We start from the raw sequence: 6,778 nt of genomic DNA, 5'->3' as shown, positions 1-6,778 counted from the left end.
TGGTCCAGAATTTTAGAATGGTAAAGCAACACTAGAGTAGGCAAACTGTCCATAATCAATTAACTCAAGACAAGCAACACACTTATGTCTTGTGTGCCTTAGTGTAGATGACGGGGTGACAGCATCTTCCCTCTTTACATCCTTTCCTGGTTAACAGACAAACATGAAAACCTGAAGAAGCAGGAAGAAAGTTGGGTTCCAGGGCATGGGAATATGAACTCGGTTTTGATCCTGCCAGCAAGGTGGAACCCGTTCCTCAGATGGCTAAACTCAGGAAACTACCTCCTAACAAAAATAAAGATATTTGTTGAAATGATGTGAATTGTGTTTTAAAGGGAGAGTGAGTGTCGCTTACTATTCAATGTTGTTGCACCAGGCGAAGAAGCCAGGCAGAAGTTTGAAGAATGAGGAAGACCTAAACCAAAAGCTGAGTCCATCACTCCTCTTCTACTTCCTGTCTACTCAGCTTAGTTCCATAAATAGTCGGAAGGGAACAGGAACTGTGTCGTGAGAGGGAGAATGTGTTGGAGTCAGTACAGCAGAGCTCAACAGACGTGAAATACCTAAACCAATCTTTATCTCTCTACCGTTCTTATTTATCTATCATCTCTCTTTACCTGTCCATATCTATCTGCTGATAGTTAGATTGCTATTAAATATATTGTAATTAAATAAACTCCTCTTTGGAGGCAATACTAAAAACAGCCAAGTGGCATACAGGTCATTCGATAGGTATCATATTGGTACTGGCAGAAGCCCGTGGCATTCATTCCTGTGATGGTCCCTTGCATGATGAAAGGTGTCTTATAAGAGAAGGCTAGTGACATAGCTACTTGTTAGCCATGGTGCCTGATGTGATGATGCCACCCTGGGTAGGATTGGCCATCCTGTGAAAATTTAGGTACTCAACCATGGTCAAGTTGGTCTTTGGGAGAGAAACTCTGTGTGAGATTAGAGATGCACCATCTCTGCAAGCAGCTGCCAGTGCTTTGCTTCCTAGAGAACTAAGGATACACTTAGTAGCTTGAGGGGAAAAGATGACTGACTTCCACAGAAACAATCTCTTGTACACGTGGCTGTTAAAAGCCTCCTCTTTCCCATTTGGCAAATCACTTGTCCTTGCACGAAGATCAAAATTAGCACTAGAAGTTGAAAAGGATAAATCTTGGGCTAGGTAGTTGGCCTGTTGGGCACTCCTCGCTACACAAACATGAAGACTTGAATTCAGATTCCTCATACCCTTGTTAAAAAAAAAAAAAGAAGAAGAAAAAAATGGTCACAAGTACCCGTGATCCCAGTGCTGAGAAGTAGAAACAGGGAAGCCACTGGGGTTTGCTGCCTCTAGCTTCAGGTTCAGTGAGAGACTATAACTCAACAGAGTGAGGCAGAAAGTGAGAGCAAGACACCCAATATTAACTGGTTTCCATAGGGACTCAGGCATATACACATGTGTACAGGAAGCACATGTACACACAGACACATATACATATATACACTAAAAAAATTGAAAGTTTGTTCTCAAGTCATTATTAAGTGGCTATTCTAAATTGAAACACCTCCTCTTAGAAGTAGGAGGAAGTCTTGTAGTAAGATAGGCAGCCGAGGAAGCAAGGCTTAGGAAACTCAGAAAGTCCCAATACACACGAGGCTCCTTCCTAAAGTTATACAAGAAGCAAACAATAAGAAGAGAAGACCCTTCAATGGAGCTGCCTATACACTGGGCAGGGAACTCCAGCATGCAAGCTTTCTTGAGCTATCATCCACATTAGTGAGTGCTCATTGGTGATACATCTGACTTGGCATCAGGTAGATGACCCACACATCTATCTATAGGCTCACCAGGCTGGACTTGGGTGGAGTTGTTTCCATGGTCTGTCACTGGAGTCTTATCTAGAATGAATAAGTCTTTCATATCTTCCCAGGGAAAACCAGTCACACAACAGTAGTTTAAACATAGTTTTGATCAGTTCTTAGCCATCAGATCCTTTTCCTGATATTACATTTATAATAAATCTAGTTGAAGAAGCACTGGCCCAAAGCATCATGGGTTCTAAATGAGAAGTGCCACATCCCTCAGTTACTCAGAACACATTTGGTAAACTGAGGGTCCATAAGCAAGGAGGGAGTGGGCTGGCCGATGAGAGCAGTGGCAGGACCCAGATCCCCCGCCCTGCCTGCGTGACCCTACTGGTGCTTCAACTTGACGCCTCAGGAACCAGTGGGATTGACCTGATCAGCTTCCATTTGTAGAACTGGCTGAGACTACATGAAAACCTTTCAGACAAGTAAGCTGATAGAAAGATTAAGAAAGGCTGAAGAATGCCAGGGCATTAGTGCTTTGTTTATTTACTTCTTAAAGCCCCTGAAACTTACCCCTATTGCTCTTCATAAATGATGTCTCTCCGTATGTGAATATATGTAATCTCCTTCTGGAAGGCAATATCATTTGTTCATTTCCTCATTTTCCCCATCAAAGGTGAATGGTGTAAAGAAGAGCTAACACATTCTAGTTTTTTAAAAATACATTATGCGCGCGCGCGCGCGTGTGTGTGTGTGTGTGTGTGTGTGTGTGTGTGTGTGTTGTGCATGAACTGTAGAGCACTTGCAGAATTCAGAGGATGTTTCAGGAGTCAGTCCTCTCCTTCCTTGAAGTCTCAAAACTAGGTCTTCACAGGTGACAGGAAGTACCTTTACCCATTGAGCCATCTTGCAGGACCTTAACATATCCTTTTTATTTGGTGCGAATGGTCTGGATTCTGCATTTCAATGTACTCTGCACAACTCATTGAGCAGATGCCCATGTGAAAAATAAAGTTGAGGGCTCAGAGGAGCACAAGTGCTTATTCCTCAAGCCTGACCACTTGAGATTGAGCCATCAAACCCTTCGTGGAAGGGAGAGAAATGGAACTAAAGCAACATTGAAAGAGGAAAGAATAGAAAACAGAGAACGATGGTCTTCACAGAACCAATAAAGCAGTTGTCTAATTTTTTCTCATTGTGGTAAATGGCAGTCACTGCCCAGGCTTTATGTCACATTCTTTTACTCTTCACATCCAAAAAGGTAATCATTGTAAGAAACATGCATTCTTAAGTTTTACCTCTGGTAATAGCCTCTGTGGTGTATGGAAACTCAGTTTCATATTTAAACTATTTCTTGCCAGGCAGAGGCAGGCAGATTTCTGAGTTTGAAGCCAGCCCAGTCTACAGAGTGCTCTCTAGGACAGCCAGGGATACACAGAGAAACTCTGTCTCGGAAAAAAGAAACCAAATCAAAAAACAAAACAAACAAACAAACAAAACAACAACAACAACCAAAAAAGCCTATTTCTTGTTTCAGCACTGATGAGTTTGTAATTTATTCTAGTCCAGAAAAGGCTTCAAAATGGACTGTCTCCATCGTGGCCACTGTTTCCCATGAGTCTGGTTGTAGCAGGAGCTCTGTACTGACCTATATAAAATCACCCAGACTCTGAGGACAGGTTGATGAAACAGGTGTAACGCGGGCAAGACTCAAACAGCAAGTAACCAGGGACAGACATATTGCTGGGGTGTAAGTCAGAGCAGTTTACACCCTGTCCAATCTAGCCTTAGAGCTTGCAAATAAAATACCAGGATTCTGTGTCTTTTATGCGGGCTAGATAGAATCTGTAATTCATCTTACAGAATCCCATACATCTTAATCAAGTCTCCTGTGACTACTGAGGTCCACAGGTTTTGGCTGGTAAATATTTAATATGTAGCCTTCTAGTAATACTGTTCATTTCATCAATCAATAGCAAGTTGACCCCAAGATTACTGAAAATTTGGAAAAAGATATAAAATATTGAATTATTCATTTTTAATAGCCAAGGCAATACATGTTTATTACTCTGGAGAAATGACTCTTGATTTTTTTAAACAGAATATATATCGGAGATTTCAGAATAATACAAAAAGGACTGTCTTTTTGCAGATGTGTTGAACTCAGCCGGGACAACTTGTCAGTTGTTATATATACAGGGAGCACTGATGTCCTATATCCAGGGGCTTGGCCCCAGCTTAGCTCAAGGAAATTCTTCTCAAGTTATCATTTTTTGTTTGTTTGTTTGGTTGGTTGGTTTTGGTTTTTGTTTTTTTGAGATAAGGTTTCTCTGTATAGCCCTGGCTGTCCTGGAACTCACTATGTAGACCAGGCTGTTCTTGAACTCAGAAATCCACCTGCCTCTGCCTCCCAAATTCTGGGATTAAAGGCATGCGCCGCCACTGCCCAGCTAAGTTGGTATTTTTTAATAGTTCAATTTCATAAACACTTATTGAACAAAGGACAACGCAAAGTGTATTCATAAAGATCTCTTTGATGCAGAAGATGACAATTGTATATCCGTTTACTTAAGTGAAGGACAGTGGTACACAGAAGTCTCACAAAGCATCTGACTGGAAGGTGATCAGGCATCTTTGGTGCTAGAAAGAAATTGATGTCATTTTGTTGCTGTTTTTTGAAATGGTCTCTCTCTGTGGTGAGTGTGAGGCTGGCCTGGAATCCACTACATAACCCAAGCTGGCCTACCATACATGGCTGCATGTATGGGAGAAGGAAGGAGAGAACACATGTACTGTAACACACATACATATGTGTACACACACACACACACACACACACACACACACACACACACGAGTAAATGTAAGAAAAAATTTTAAGTAGAAAGTTAAAAACAGAACTAGAAAGAGCACATTGAGACAACACATTGTTCTGTTTATACTCTCTCTAATTTCTTTTTTTTTAAAGATTTATTTATTATATTATATGTAAGTAAGTACACTGTAGCTGTTTTCCCACACCAGAAGAGGGTGTCAGATCTTTTTACAGATGGTTGTGAGCTACCATATGGGTGCTGGGATTTGAACTCATGACCTTCGGAAGAATAGTCAGTGCTCTTACCCACTGAGCCATCTCTCCAGCCCCATCCCTAATTTCTTTACTAGTCTGTTTATCCTTTGAGTAGAGGAAGGCTGCTGATTTATTTGAGTTAACTTTCTATCCAGCCACTTTGCTGAAGTTGTTTATCAGATTTAGGAATTCTCTGGTGGAATTTTTGGGGTCACTTAAGTATACTAACATATCATCTGAAAATAGTGATATTTTGACTTCTTCCTTTCCAATTTGTAATCCTTTGACCTCCATTTGCTGTCTAATTGCTCTAGCTAGGACTTTGAGTACAATATTGAATAGGTAGGGAGAGAGTGAGAAGCCTTGTCTAGTCCCTGATTTTAGTGCGATTGCTTCAAGTTTCTCTCCATTTAGTTTGATGTTGGCTACTGGTTTGCTGTATATTGCATTTACTATGTTTAGGTATGGGACTTGAATTCCTGATCTTTCCAAGACATTTACTATGAAGGGGTGTTGAATTTTGTCAAATGCTTTCTCAGCATCTAATGAGACGATCATGTGTTTTTTTTCCTTTGAGTTTGTTTATATAGTGGATAATGTTGATGATTTCTGTATATTGAACCATCGCTGGAATGAAGCCCACTTGATCATGATGGATGATCGTTTTGATGTGGTTTTGGATTGGTTTGCAAGAATTTTATTGAGTATTTTTGCATAGATATTCGTAAGAGAAATTGGCCTGAAGTTCTCTTTCTTTGTTGGGTGTTTGTGTGGTTTAAGTATTAGCATAATTGTGGCTTCCTAGAATGAATTGGGTGGTGTGCCTTTGTAGCTGTCCAGCAGCCATGGAGAACTGGGCGTGCCTGAAAAGGATGCTGAAAATGAAGAAGGACTGGTGAGCAAGAGAAGGATGAAGCTAAGACAAAGGTTTCTGATCAAGGCTCAAAGTTTAATTTTCAGCTCTGCATTTATATAGGGAAAACCCACAGACCCAGCCTTTGGTTCAGCTGGATTATGTTGCAAAGTAAGCTCAGCAGGCATGCTGTTCCTGTAGGAAATTGCAGGTGCAGACATCTAGGTCAGCTAGGTCTCTGGAAGACCAGTCTGGCAAACAATTAAGGTCTTGTTTAGTCTGCTCAAGGCTGGGGGAAGGGCACATTCCTTCTGTTTCTATTTTGTGGAATAGTTTGAAGAGTATTGGCATTAGGTCTTCTTTGAAGGTATGATAGAATTCTGCACTAAAGTCATCTGGTTCTGGGCTTTTTTGGGGGGGGCGGGGGGAGACTTTTAATGACTGCTGTCATTTTTTTAGGGGTTATAGAACTGTTCAGATGGTTTATCTGATCCTGACTTTGGTACCTAGTATCTGTCTAGAAAATTGTCCATTTTGTCCAGATATTTCCAGTTGTGTTGAGTATTGGCTTTTTTTTTGAAAAGCATGTTCCTTTATTGAAAAATGAAGCAAAAACATTTTATGATAAAATTGAAGATTTACCTGGAAAATATTTCTGATAAAATAGAAGAGATATATAGAAAAACATGTTAAAATTGACAATTTTCATGGAAATTTTAAGAGTAAAGTGGTAGACATAAAAACATTGCTAAATTGAAAAAGGAAGTAGAAACATTTTATGATAGAACTGAAGATTTATGTGGAAAATATTTCTGATAAAATTGTAGAAAAATGTAGAAAAACATGTTAAAATTAAAAATTATCATGGAAAATTTATATAGATATAATAATGATAGACATAAAAGTATTTCTAAGTTGATTGAAAGTGAATTACAAACATTTTCTCATGAGGTGAAGATTTGCATGGAAAATATTTCTGATAAAATTGAAGAAATATATAGAAAAACATGTTAAAATTGAAAATTATCACCCGGCGGTGGTGGCGCACGCCGTAA

Source organism: Apodemus sylvaticus, chromosome 4 (assembly GCF_947179515.1).
Source record: "Apodemus sylvaticus chromosome 4, mApoSyl1.1, whole genome shotgun sequence".
Lineage (NCBI taxonomy): Eukaryota > Metazoa > Chordata > Mammalia > Rodentia > Muridae > Apodemus > Apodemus sylvaticus.
Note: the sequence above shows the minus strand (reverse complement) of the source record.